Source organism: Podarcis cretensis, assembly GCF_951804945.1.
Source record: "Podarcis cretensis genome assembly, chromosome: 4".
NCBI lineage: Eukaryota > Metazoa > Chordata > Lepidosauria > Squamata > Lacertidae > Podarcis > Podarcis cretensis.
The window spans coordinates 4,903,483-4,917,645 of NC_137173.1; the positions used below are offsets into that span (position 1 = coordinate 4,903,483).

A 14,163-nucleotide genomic window follows, 5' to 3' on the forward strand; every position below is an offset into this window, starting at 1 on the left:
CAAACTCCGCGTTAATTGGTTCAATTGATCAAGATACAGATAGACCACCATTTCGTTAAAGAGAGATATCCGAGCGATGTGCTGCAAATACATGGGCACATCAAAATCAAAGGTTGCCAGCTGACTGTAGCAGATTCCCCACACTCACTATAATTGTCTGGATAAGCCTGGTGGCACAGAATCATTGAGCTGTAAAGTTGGGAGAGACCCCAAGGATCATCTAGTCCAACCCCCTGCGTTGTAAACAAAAATTTGCCCTTTTCCCTTATGGGCTATCCAAGAGCCCATATAGAGTCCTTACATAGGTTCCCTATTGGTAGGAGAGAATAACAGAGGCCACACAGAGAATATTGAGAAGCAAAGCAGCTAGTAAGCTCGATCTTTATTAAGATCCCACGCAGGAGGGAGGAGGAACCCAGAAAAATGGAGCGCAAGGCCTTATAAAGACTTTTGAAATTGCCACCCTGTAGATCAAGACCACCCCCAGAAACATCATACATACATCACAGAAGGGGTGTAACATAAGACCACCCCTCAGATACATCATACCTACATCACAAAAAAGGCGGTCTTAAAACAGAAATTTGAATGTTGTTTTTCTCCTGTCATTGTTTATCTCCTGTCTGGCAGGTTACTTGATTGGATTGCCTGTTATTCTAAAGCAGCAATGCAGCAGCAAGCAAAGGCTCTAGCAGCCAAGTCAGCTGCTTGTGGCTGGAAAGCCAAACAGGAAGTTTGTGACTGTTGCCATGGAAACAAAGGGGCAGTCCATTCTGTACTGAGCACCGGATGTTAGCTCAGTGTGTGTCATATGACCTGTACAGGATGTACATGGGTGGAGTTTGGAGTTTCTCTCTGTTTGTTGAAGAGAGCAGACATGTTTTCTCTGTACTGAAGTGAAAGACAGGAATAAAAGCATGTAAGATACATTTCTGTCTGAGTCTGATTCCCCTCCCTGGGGATATGCAGGGAGCAGGGAGGAGAGCAGTTGGTGTGTTTTTCTCACAGCCTGAGGAAAATCGCCGGAACGGACCTTGTGTGTTTTTCCTGCCGGGAGTCGCCGGAGGGAGGTCGAAAGAATTCAGCCGGTGCCTGGAGAGATAGGCACATACCTCTGACCGAGCCTGAATTCCGACAGTGGTAGCAGAGCTGCTGGTTTCTACGATCCATGGAAGTCTGCAGAAATAGGAGCAGAGCTGCTATTTTCATCCCTCTCCATGGAAGCCTGAGATGGAGGCTGATTCTCTGCAGCTAGAAGCTGACCAGAAGAAGCTGAAAGCCAAGCTACGGAGCCCAGGTATGAGATTTTCGGGCTTAAGAGTGTGAATGCAGATGGATTAATTCTCTGCTTCATGGGAGCAACGTTTGGGAAAAACAGCTCCGAGAGAGAAGAGTCTGCATTCCAAACATTCCTGTGGTTTTTCCTGTCCAAGGAAAGGAATGTGGTTGCTTAGCAACGCAGGCCAGTATCAAGATAAGGGCTGGAAGTCAGGCTGTGCCCAGGGAGGCAAAAACAGCTCGTGTTTTGACTAGGCCCTTACAAAGGAACTGTTGAAAGGGGACTTTCCAAGCAGCCAGTGTTATTGCTGCCAGGTGCACAGAGTGTAAACAAGCCAGCTATTGGATTTTAGAGGCTTGTGTTTGAGAGTCAATGCAAGGACTCAAAATGGATGCCAAGAAGGGAGTTTTGCCTTCTCCACCCCTCTTGACCAGTGACAATTATGCATCTTGGTCTATTAAGATGAAGGCCTTGCTGCAGAATCAGAGACTGTTTGGGGTGATTGAGAACCCCATCCCTGCAGCACCAACGCGTGCTTGGGAGTCACAGGATGTGAAGGCCAGAACTGCTATAATTCTGTGCGTGTCAGACTCTCAGCTTATTCATATACAAGATTTACAGCACGCCAAAAATGTTTGGGACACGCTGAGAAGGACACATCAGAGAGATGCAGGTTCTTCAGCGTTGCTGTATTTTGAAAAGCTGACTAACCTGAGGCTTGCGCCTGATGGAGATGTTCAAGCGCACCTGACGGAAATGAAATTTCTGCGTCAGCAGATGGTGGAACGCAATTTCCATCTGGATGAGGAAGTGTTTTGCTTCATGGTGATAAACAGCCTGAATCGGACTTACAAAACGGTTGCCAGTCAGCTGGGGTCTCTCCCAGCGCAAGATCTAACGTCGGACAGGGTCTTTGCCGTGGTTCTGAACGAACAAGACAGGCTTGCCGCCCTGGAAGTCAAGGACAGGGGGAGACAAGAACGGAATTCTAACACCCCCACTGCTGTAGCTACTGGAGGAGACGCTGTAGCTATGAACGTTGTCCGATGCCACAATTGTGGGCAGACTGGGCATCTTCAGCGGTACTGCAAGAAGCCACGTCAGAACAAAGGAGCCAAGGGAAGCTCCACGAAGTCTGAGGCGTCAGGCAGAAGTCATGCCAAGTCACAGGCGAAGCCTGCAAAGGCTTTGATGTCCCTAAAAGCCACACCACAAGTGCGGAATTCCTTCGTTTTAGACACGGGAGCGACGGTTCACATGACCCATCGCAAGGATTTGTTTTCGTCGTTTAAGAAGCAAAGCTTCGTTATACAACAAGCCAACGGTCAAGAGCTGGAAGCCACCGGAATTGGGACTGTGTATCTTAAAAGTCTGAACTTGACTATAAACGATGTTTATTTGGTTCCAGAGTTGAAGTACAATCTGCTCAGCGTTTCGCAGATTGCCAAGAAGGGACTAAAACTGTCCTATGATGATCAACACTGCGAGATCTACAAAGATGGAGAGTTGTATCTTTCTGCCAAAGAGAAAGATGGACTGTATTTGTTGACTTTTGATCAAAGTGATTACATGGAATGTAATTCTTGTGATTCTAACATGATTTCTTTTGCAGGTGTAGCCAAGAAGAACACCAAGCAGGTCACCTCGAGGGTCGACAAGGCATTTCAGCGGGTGTATACTGATGTGATTGGTCCTTTAGCACCATCTAGAGGCAATGCAAAGTATTACCTAATATGTGTTGATTCTTTCACAGGTTTTGTCTGGATTTATCTTTTGGAGAGACCGAAAGAAGCCTTAGAAAGGTTTAAAGAGTTTTGTGACAAGGTTAAAAATATGCATGATGCTGACATAGATTGTCTTTGCACAGATGAGAAGCCAATTTTTCTCTTACAGGATTTCCAGAGGTTCCTGAAGAAGAAAGGGATAAGACACAAAATTGCAGGTTCCGAAGAAGCTTGGAACAGATGTGTCTGTGTTAGGGTGAACAAAGAATTGCAAAAGGGAATGGAAGCGCAATTGCTTAGTTCACATCTGCCACATGAGTACTGGGCTGAGTCATTAATGTCATATTGTTACACGTGGTTGAGAAAGGTTTCAAAAGAATTGGGAAGTTCTCCTTTTGAGAAACTGTTCCACAGAAAACCTTCTGTTGCCCATTTCAAGGTTTTTGGGTCTCATGTGAGAACAGAAGCTCCAGGTGGAGTAAAGAATGCCAGAGGCATTTTTGTGGGTTATGAAAAGGGTCTCTACAGAGTAATTTTGTCTGAATCTGGCAAGGTGATTCTCACAAAATTTCTAGAGAGTGCTCCTGAACAGGAGCGAGTGATTGTTCACACATTTCCCACAGGAGATGATGATGATTCTGATGATGATGATGATGAGTTTGATCTTATTGAGTTCAGTAGTACTGATGATGACAGCGATAGCTCAGACAGCTCAGTTGTCACAGTCATTGAGAAGAAATCTCACACAATGACTAGACCCTCAGAAGAGGAGGATGAACCACTGATTAAGCTTAGTACTGGTTCTCCAGAGAGTTCAGAGGCTGAACCAGAAAGCAAGGGAGAGCAGCACCTCTTACGTAGGTCTGAGAGAGCAACGAAGGGTGTACCACCCAAGAGGTATTCAAAAGAGTTTGCCAACCAAGCTATTGCATGTGTTGCTGTTGTAAACGACCAAGGTCAGATTGAAGCTGTGTCTGAGTCAGAGACAAAGGCACAACAGAGAGTTGCTAACCAAGGTAATGCAGAAGCACTCATTCCTTGGAAGTCACACAACCAGAGAGGTACATTGGTAAAACCAGTGGCGGGTAGTTCCAAGGGTGGAACTGAAACAACAGGGGAGTGTTATACATATAACAACTGTTTGTTTTCTTCTCTGGATGACGCTTTGCTCGCTGCACGCATTGATACTTTAGGGGGAGTATGTTATTCTAAAGCAGCAATGCAGCAGCAAGCAAAGGCTCTAGCAGCCAAGTCAGCTGCTTGTGGCTGGAAAGCCAAACAGGAAGTTTGTGACTGTTGCCATGGAAACAAAGGGGCAGTCCATTCTGTACTGAGCACCGGATGTTAGCTCAGTGTGTGTCATATGACCTGTACAGGATGTACATGGGTGGAGTTTGGAGTTTCTCTCTGTTTGTTGAAGAGAGCAGACATGTTTTCTCTGTACTGAAGTGAAAGACAGGAATAAAAGCATGTAAGATACATTTCTGTCTGAGTCTGATTCCCCTCCCTGGGGATATGCAGGGAGCAGGGAGGAGAGCAGTTGGTGTGTTTTTCTCACAGCCTGAGGAAAATCGCCGGAACGGACCTCGTGTGTTTTTCCTGCTGGGAGTCGCCGGAGGGAGGTCAAAAGAATTCAGCCGGTGCCTGGAGAGATAGGCACATACCTCTGACCGAGCCTGAATTCTGACATTGCCTGGGGAGCCTGGCTAGTCTTTTGTAGTGATAAATACTTACCGTATTTTTCGCCCCATAGGATGCACCTTTTTCCCTCCAAAAATGAAGGGGAAATGTGTGTGCGTCCTATGGGGTGAATGCAGGCTTTCGCTGAAGCCTGGAGAGTGAGAGGGGTCGGTGCGCACCGATGCCTCTAGCTCTCCAGGCTTCAGGAAGCTATCCGCAAGCCTTGCCAGCCCGGTGGGAGTTCCCGCAGGCTCACAAGGCTTGCGGGCAGCAACCTGCCACTTCAGGCGGGTGTCCGCAAAGCTTGGGGCTGCAGCCGCGGCTGGGGGGGGAAATAATTTTTTTTTATTCATTCCCCCCCAAAAAAAGAAACGAGGTGCATCCTATGGGCCGGTGCGCCCTATAGGACGAAAAATACGGTAGTCCCTGGGCCAGGTCACAGGCTCACAGCCTATTCAAACGCAGACATACCCTTAAGACAGGATTTGTGAAGGAAAAGACAATGGAGAGGCTTTTCCATTTTCCTTTGACCTTGCAGAGAAATCATTTGGTCAGTTTGGGAATCAAAATGGTTTCAGGTCGGTCTTCCTGTGCTGATCTATGTACGTGTTTGGTTGTTACACTTGTGAACATTTAACATATATCTAAGACCTCAAAATTCCTATCACACCTGCAAGGCAGGAATCAATGTTTAAAAACTAATACTGAAGATGCCTGCCGAGTCTCTGCTGGAAGCGGATTCCACAAGACTAGTTCGACAGCTCAAGGCTTGGTTATGTGTTGACATCAGGCGAGATTCAGCCTCTCAGGGGACAAACAAAGATGATCTCAGTGATCATTCGAGAGAGAAAATGCTTCAGGCAATCTCTCAGCCGCTCTGGACCGAAGTACTTCAGGGCTTTGTAAATTTACAAAAGAACCTGACTCTGCAGCAGATGGGCAGCCGGAGCAGATGTTTTTAAAATGATGTCCTGTGTTGCTAACTGGTCCAGTCTGCAGCCTTGCCTCTGAATCCCTGCACCAGATGGAGCTTCTGCACCCAGCTCAAAGGCTGCTTCTTCTTCTTTAGCGATCACTTGTGGTGTTATGTACTGAGCTGAATCCTAGAACAATAGGATCCAGAATGCAGCAGTCTGATTGGTCCACAGGAGCCACCCAATCCAGCTCCAGGTGGAAGTGAATCAGCGACCTGATTGGCCTGCAGGAGCAGCCAATCAGGCTTCTGGAGGAAGTGAATCAGCGACCTGATTAGCCTGCAGGAGCAGCCAATCAGGCTTCTGGAGGAAGTGAATCCGCAACCTGATTGGCCTACAGGAGCAGCCTGGAATTAGCCAATCACGCGGGGCCCATTGTGTAAATAATGTATATATAGCTAGACGTTTTGGGGAAAGCTTCATTCATTGCTACTATGAGCTGAATAAAGGTAAAGGTAAAGGGACCCCTGACCATTAGGTCCAGTTGTGGCCGACTCTGGGGTTGTGGCGCTCATCTCGCTTTACTGGCCGAGGGAGCCGGCGTACAGCTTCCGGGTCATGTGGCCAGCAGGACTAAGCCACTTCTGGCGAACCAGAGCAGCGCACGGAAACGCCATTTACCTTCCCTCCGGAGCGGTACCTATTGATCTACTTGCACTTTGATGTGCTTTTGAACTGCTAGGTTGACAGGAGCTGGGACCGAGCAATGGGAGCTCACCCCGTTGCGGGGATTTGAACCGCCGACCTTCTGTTTGGCAAGTCCTAGGCTCTGTGGTTTAACCCACAGCATCACCCACGTCCATGGGCTGAATAAAGAGCATGAAATTCACACTGGTCTCTGAGTAGATTTCATGTAGCCAAGTAAGATTGTCTTCCATAAACACCATAAAGCTTAGGGGCAGCCCCACACAGAGCGCATTGCAGAAGTCTAGCCCCAAGGTTTTCTCCAGCTCTGGAAGGTAGGACTCGAACCCATGGCTTCATGTTACATGAAAGGAGATTCCAACTCGGACACCAGGAAGAACTTTCTGGCAGAAGAAGCCCAAACTGGGGCATGGGATGACGTCAGCCTCAGAGAACCAGGTAGCTAAGAGACTTAAGGAGATTTATTAACTCGTACCATTGGCTGTTTGTTCACCTCGTCTAAATTTAGTATTTTGGAACGGCATTGTATGAGCTGTCACTTAAGAAGTTAATTCAATATTTGTTAACAATTATAACTTCTGTTAAAAGAAACACAGTTTCTTCGTCACCCACATTCCAGGCTTCTTAAGTAATAATTTGATCACATGTTATCACGGCTGTCACAGCTTCTCTGCTCGGGAAGAAGCAAAGGAAATATTTTCAAGCCACAAAACTAACTCAATTGTTACGGCAGGGAGGGAGAGGGACTCAAACCCGGGGGCCAAAGGGAGAGATATTTTTAAAATGGTTTGAAACATAAGAAGAGCCTGCAGGATCAGGCCAATGGGCCATGTAGACCAGTTCTCACGGTGGCCAAACAGATGCCCCAAAAGCAAATCCGCAGGCAGGATTTGAACGCAGGAGCCTTCTCCTCTCCTGTAGTATCCAGCAGCTGGCATTCAGATGCATTTTGGACTCACAGCTGTCCATGGAGGCGCAGGTCCATTCTGTGTCCAGGGCAGCTGTTTACCAGCTCCATCTGGTACGTAGGCTGAGACCCTCCCTGCCCGCGGACTGTCTCGCCAGAGTGGTGCATGCTCTGGTTATCTCCCGCTTGGACTACTGCAATGCGCTCTACGTGGGGCTACCTTTGAAGGTGACCCGGAAACTGCAATTAATCCAGAATGCGGCAGCTAGACTGGTGACTGGGAGTGGCCACCGGGGCCACATAACACCGGTCCTGAGAGATCTGCATTGGCTCCCAGTACGTTTCCAAGCACAATTCAAAGTGTTGGTGCTGACCTTTAAAGCCCTAAACGGCCTCGGTCCAGTATACCTGAAGGAGTGTCATCACCCCCATCGTTCAGCCTGGACACTGAGATCCAGTGCCGAGGGCCTTCTGGTAGTTCCCTCCCTGCGAGAAATGAGGTTACAGGGAACCAGGCAGAGGGCCTTCTCGGTGGTGGCACCCGCCCTGTGGAATGCCCACCCACCAGATGTCTAAGAGAAGAACAACTACCAGACTTTTAGAAGACATCTGAAGGCAGCCCTGTTCAGGGAAGCTTTTAATGTTTAATAGACTATTGTATTTTACTATTCTGTTGGAAGCCGCCCAGAGTGGCTGGGGAAGCCCAGCCAGGGATATAAATAATATATTTATTATTATTATTATTATTATTATTATTATTATTATTATTATTGCTGCCTCCTGGCTAGTAGCCTTTGATAGGCCTCTCTTTGTCTAATCCTCTTCAAAAGCCATCTAGGTTGGTGGCCACCACTGCCTGCTGTGGCAGGGAGTTCCAAAGTTGAAACGGATTAGAAAAATGATGCCTCTTGAGAATTCCCCTCCTCATTTTGGGCACCCCAGTTTAAGAGGGATATTGACAAGATGACCAAGATGACCCCTGTCAGCCAGGAAAACTGATCTCCCAGGACGGCCAGTCGGTTCTTCCTTTGGAGAGCCAGAAGTCTCTCCATGCTTCTAGGACTCCTGCTCTCGTAGACCTTTGCAGCATTTTTTCCTGCACTGCAGGGGGTTGGACTAGATGGCTTTCAGAGGTCCCTTCCAATGCTGGGATGCCACGATTCTCTCCTCCTAGGCTCTCACCCTGGCACCCGGAATGACTCCTCCATTCAGGTCACAAACAACGCAGGGGAATTCAACGCTGGTTGTCAGCTCATTAAATCACTGTTTTCCTCTGCCAGGCCTCATCTTCCCCACATGTTCCCTCTGCGTGTGGAAATCTCTCCTTGTGAAGAAGAGCGCTCTGGTGAAAAGGTAAAGGTAAAGGTACCCCTGCCCGTACGGGCCAGTCTTGACAGACTCTGGGGTTGTGCGCCCATCTCACTTAAGAGGCCAGGGGCCAGCGCTGTCCGGAGACACTTCCGGGTCACGTGGCCAGCGTGACATCGCTGCTCTGGCGAGCCAGAGCCACACACGGAAACGCCGTTTACCTTCCCGCTGGTAAGCGGTCCCTATTTATCTACTTGCACCCGGAGGTGCTTTCGAACTGCTAGGTTGGCAGGCGCTGGGACCGAGCAGCGGGAGCGCACCCCGCCGCAGGGATTCGAACCGCCGACCTTTCGATTGGCAAGCCCTAGGCGCTGAGGCTTTAACCCACAGCGCCACCTGGGTCCCTGCTCTGGTGAAAGGCAGCCCTTATCTCCTCCTGTGGTTCACATCCACCTGAGCGCCCATCTGAGGGCGCCCACCTCTCTGTGCAATGACATCCTTTTCTCTCCGCAGCTCCCTCAGTGTCCATATCTTGGCTTCTTTTATTCTCCGGCAAAGCAGCTCTCTGAATGACAAGTCGCCCGATTAAGATCTCCCGCTTTCGCAGGCGACAAAAGACCCCGGTGCTCTGGAGAGAGCGCAGAAGCGAGACGCGCGCGCTCCGACATTCTTCTGGAGCCCCGTGAGTCACCCTCCTTGGCCACTCCACCTGGTCCCCCGCTTCCTGCCTCCGTCAAAGGCAGGTGCCTGCGTTTCGAGAGCCAAGAGGCCTCGCTTTCCGCTGAGTCTTCCTCTCCCACTTGCGCCTCCTTCTCCAGGGCTTCGAGGAGCCTCTAAATGCTCTCGACAGCTCTCCAAAGACAGCTTGGCTTCAATGGAGCTCGGCTGGCACGTTGCAAGAGCAGCTTTGGAGAAGGAAGGTCTCAGGAATGAGTCATTGCTCCGCAACTGCAGGAGGGAGGCAGCTCCGCTGAGCTTTTCCTTTATAAATATAAATTTTTATTTGTTTTACCATATCACTTTCAACAATAATTAAACATAATTTTACATCTTATACAATTTTTTTTGACTTCCATCAATCACATCTGAAAATTTTCCAATCTAATCACTTAGTATACATTTCTTACTTTCACTATTACATTTAAATCTCATAACTAATACAGTGGAACCTCGGGTTACATACGCTTCAGGTTACATATGCTTCAGGTTACAGACTCCGCTAACCCAGAAATAGTGCTTCAGGTTAAGAACTTTGCTTCAGGATGAGAACAGAAATCGTGCTCCGGCGGCGCGGCAGCAGCGGGAGGCTCCTTTAGCTAAAGTGGTGCTTCAGGTTAAGAACAGTTTCAGGTTAAGTACGGACCTCCGGAACGAACTAAGTACTTAACCCGAGGTACCACTGTATCTCTCTTCTTTTCCTATTTTGCAGTGTTTCATATATTTCTCCTCACAAAACTTCTTGTAGTCCTACTAGCGTAATTTGTTGATTACAGTCGCTCTTCAAATAGTTCGTATATTTCTTCCAATCTTCTGTGAATCTCTGGTCCTGCAGGTTTCGAATCCTTCCTGTCATTTTATCTAATTCTGCGTAGTCCAACCGCTGAGCTTTTTCATAGAAATGCAGAATTTTAGGAAGGGACCCCAGGGTCATCTTGGCTAAAGCATCCGTGACAGATGGGCCATCCAACCTCTGCTTAAAAACATCCAAGGATGGAGAGTCTACAGTCAACCAAGCAAGACCATTATTCCATTTTTGAACAGCTGTCACTGTCAGAAAGTTCTTCCTGTTGTTTAGTCGGAATCTCCTTTCTTGTGACTTGGAGCTATGGGTTCGAGTCCTACCGTCTGGAGCAGGAGAAAACATGCTTGCTCCATCCTCCACGTGATATTTGAGATATTGGAATATTGCTATCAATCTCTTCTTGGTCTCCTTTTTCCCAGGCTAACCGTATTCAACTCAACCGTTCCTTATAAGGCTTGGTTTCCAGACCCTTGATCATCTCCTCTGCCCATGTTCCCACTTGTCAACATCCTTCTCAGATTGTGATGCCCAGAGCTGGTCTCAGGTGTGGTCTGAACAAGGCAGAAGAGAGTGCTACTTGAAGCCATGGGTTCGGGTCCTACCAGGAGAAACCAGCAGGAGAAAACAAGCTGGTTCCCTCTCCCGTGGGACAGCCCTTGAGATACTGGAAGATGGCTATGATATCTCCCCTGGAAAGGTGGTGGACTCTCCTTTGTAGGCCCTCTATCAGGGATGCTTTAGCTGTGAGTCCTGGATTTCAGAGGGTTGGTCTAGATGGCCATTGGGTGTCCCTCCAACTCCACAATTATGTGATTCTGTGAAATCTCTCTTCCCTGTCATACAGGTCATCCCATCCTAAGTTTCAAGTTGGGACCTGGCACTTATGTCCAAGATGAAGAAGAAGAAGGACGCGGACAAGTCAGCCAAGAAGGGCAAGGACCCCGTCAACAAGTCCGGTGGAAAAGCCAAGAAGAAGAAGAAGCGGTCCAAAGGGAAAGTAAGAGACAAGTTGAACAACCTTGTTCTGTTTGATAAAGCTACTTACGACAAGCTGTGCAAGGAGGTGCTAACGACAAACTCATCATACCCGCTGTCTGAAAGGCTGAAGATTTGAGGTTCCTTGGCTTCAGGAGCTTCTCAGCAAAGGCCTAATCAAACTAGTGTCCAGGCACAGAGCCCAGGTCATCTACACCCAAAACACCAAGGGGGGTGATGCGCCAGCTGCTGGGGAGGACGCAGAAAAGGTTCTTGGGAGGTTTTTAGACTCTGTATATCACAAAAATAAAATAACTTGAACTCCTGGGGAGGAAAAAATACAGGTCATCCCATCTTAAGTTTCAAGTTGGGACTGGCACTTATGTCCAAGATGAACTGGGAGTTTTGCCAGTTTCCTGCCCTTTGGGTGGGGGGTAGTAGTAGTAGTAGTAATTTATTATTTATACCCCGCCCATCTGGCTGGGTTTCCCCAGGCACTCTGGGTGGCTCCCAACAGAATATTAAACAAAATAAAACGTCAAACATTAAAAACTTCCCTAAACAGGGCTGTCTTCAGATGTCTTCTAAAAGTCAGACAGTTGTTTATTTCCTTGACATCTGGTGGGAGGGAGTTCCACAGGGCGGGCGCCACTACCGAGAAGGCCCTCTGTCTGGTTACTTCAAGCTCCCTTTGGAAAGGGCCAGCTCACAAACATCTCTGTGCAGGAGCAAGCAAGGAGCGCCGCTCTCTATGCAAACATATGCATCACCGAAATAACAGCGGGCTTCATTTCCCCAGGAACCCAGAATAATTTCCCTCTTTGTCCTTATTTCAATTTTCTTCCCTTGGTTGTGCTCTTCAACTTAATCCTCGCCGGGTTTCTCTTCCCCCTTTCTTTTTGCATTTGTCAGAAAGCAGGGGAGTGTCTAATTGATTGCCTCCTTCCTTTTTGCAAAGCAATATTCCCTGTGCAATTTGTGATAGGAAGCAGGTCCATGAATAAGAAGATTAGGGCCTGAAATAAATAATGCGCTTGCGCACCAGATGTAGCACCACCATTAAAAAGAATAACATTGGTTAGTTCATACACACACACACACACACACACACACACATACCATTTACAGGGACGCGTGTGGCGCTGTGGGTTAAATCACAGAGTCTAGGACTTGCCGATCAGAAGGTCGGCAATTCGAATCCCGTGGTGGACGGGGTGAGTTCCCATTGCTCAGTCCCTGCTCCTGCCAACCTAGCAGTTTGAAAGGACACCAAAAAGTGCAAGTAGATGAATAGGTACCACTCCGATGGGAAGGTAAACAGCGTTTCCGTGCACTGCTCTGGTTCGCCAGAAGCGGCTTAGTCATGCTGGCCACATGACCTGGAAGCTGTATGCCGGCTCCCTCGGCCAACAAAGCGAGATGAGCGCCGCAACCCCAGAATCGTCCACAAGTGGACCTAATGGTCAGGGGTCCCTTTACCTTTACCTTACAGTTTACAGCTTATAGCAGAGTTAATAGCTCAGAGTCTGGCTCTACCCAGTCCTGCCATTCTGTCTCATTCACAAATCTCTAGCACTTCTTAAAACAACCTGGGAACAGTTTACCTGTGAGATCTCCTTATTCCATACAGTTGGAACCTCAGGTTACATACGCTTCAGGTTACAGACGCTTCAGGTTACAGACTACGCTAACCCAGAAATAGTGCTTCAGGTTAAGAACTTTGCTTCAGGATAAGAATCGTGCTCTGGCGGTGCGGTAGCAGCAGGGGGCCCCATTAGCTAAAGTGGTGCTTCAGGTTAAGAACAGTTTCAGGTTAAGAACGGACCTCCAGAACGAATTAAGTACTTAACCTGAGGTACCACTGTATACACAAACTCGACCACTTTGATCCACAGAACTGGCACTCTCACAGATGCACATAAGACCCCTTCCACCTTTGTAATAACTCAGAACTTTGGAACTCCCTGCCAATTGACATCAGGCAGGAGCCTTCGCCGTTCTTTCTCCCCACTCACACACCTGCTAAAAACAGTTTTTTTGTGTAGACAAGCCTACCCAGATGTTCAGGAGGTTGATGCGAGTTTTAATCTGCTTTTAGTTCTGTTTTCATTTTAGTTTTCCGAAAGTCTTTTAAGTTATCGCTGGTAATCTTTCTTATGGGCAATTTTACTGTATTATCTTTCTTGCAAACCACTTCCGGTTTTGGTTTGGTTTTGCAAACAAGCAGCGCATAAATGTTAGGAAACAATAAATAAAATGTCCTCGTGATGTGACATTGCGCAGCGTGGGCTGTGAGCCGGCACCTCGCAAAGGAAGATTCTGGTGACTCACGCAAGTGAGCCAAATCCCATGCTCAGAAAGGAAGTCCAAGCAGGAAAACGAATCTCCGCGCAGGATCCTTAGTTGTGGCGCATTGAAGATTTCTTCCCTGACGTCATGTTGATCCTGCAAGCGAAGCCCTGTGGGATGCAAAACCATCGTGTGTCTCTATTCCAGCAGTGCCCCCAGTTTGCATTGGAAGGAACATTTGCAGCAATAAGAAAAATTGCAGGAAAAGACGCTCCATGATTCATGCGAGGATTTCTCTCCTGCCATATCAGGGCAATTTGTGATGTTAAAAAGCAAATCAGTGTTCTAAAAAAAAAAGAGACACATAATTTAAAAAGAGATCATCTGGATGTCTGAAAGTCAAAAGCGAGGGTGCCTGTCGCATCTCTGCTGGAAAAGTATTCCACAGTCTGGGAACAGCAACACTGAACACCTGATCTCTGGAGGAGTCCTGTTTGGCTTTTGCAAACATGGGGACAATTAATAGTGCTCTTCTGCATGGTCTCAGTGACTGAGGTCGGATATAAGGTCTCAGGAAGTTCTTAAATTACTCCAAAACTATCCCTTTCTGTTACCCACTGAGGGTTTTATTACTTTTAGTTTCAGGGACACGAGTGGCGCTGTGGTCTAAACCACTGACCTGTCCTGTGTTGCAATTAGTCTATGTTTCGTTTCATTAAAAAAATATTTTACAGTTCAGTATAGTTTTGGGTTAGGGACGCAGGTGGCGCTGTGGGTTAAAGCCTCAGCGCCTAGGGCTTGCCGATCGAAAGGTCGGCGGTTCGAATCCCTGCGGCGGGGTGCGCTCCCGCTGCTCGGTC

The 14,163-nt window shown here is 47.8% G+C and overlaps 1 long non-coding RNA gene and 1 pseudogene across 2 annotated transcripts in view; both read left to right on the plus strand.

Moving 5' to 3' along the window:
- LOC307215200 overlaps nucleotides 1-14,163 on the plus strand; it is a 244,378-nt gene that overhangs the window by 108,786 nt on the left and 121,429 nt on the right. The gene's annotated exons all lie outside the window — the stretch shown is intronic.
- On the plus strand, nucleotides 10,917-11,353 carry LOC307215359 (small ribosomal subunit protein eS25 pseudogene; annotated as a pseudogene). Its single transcript has one exon. The product of its transcript is annotated as a small ribosomal subunit protein eS25 pseudogene (transcript).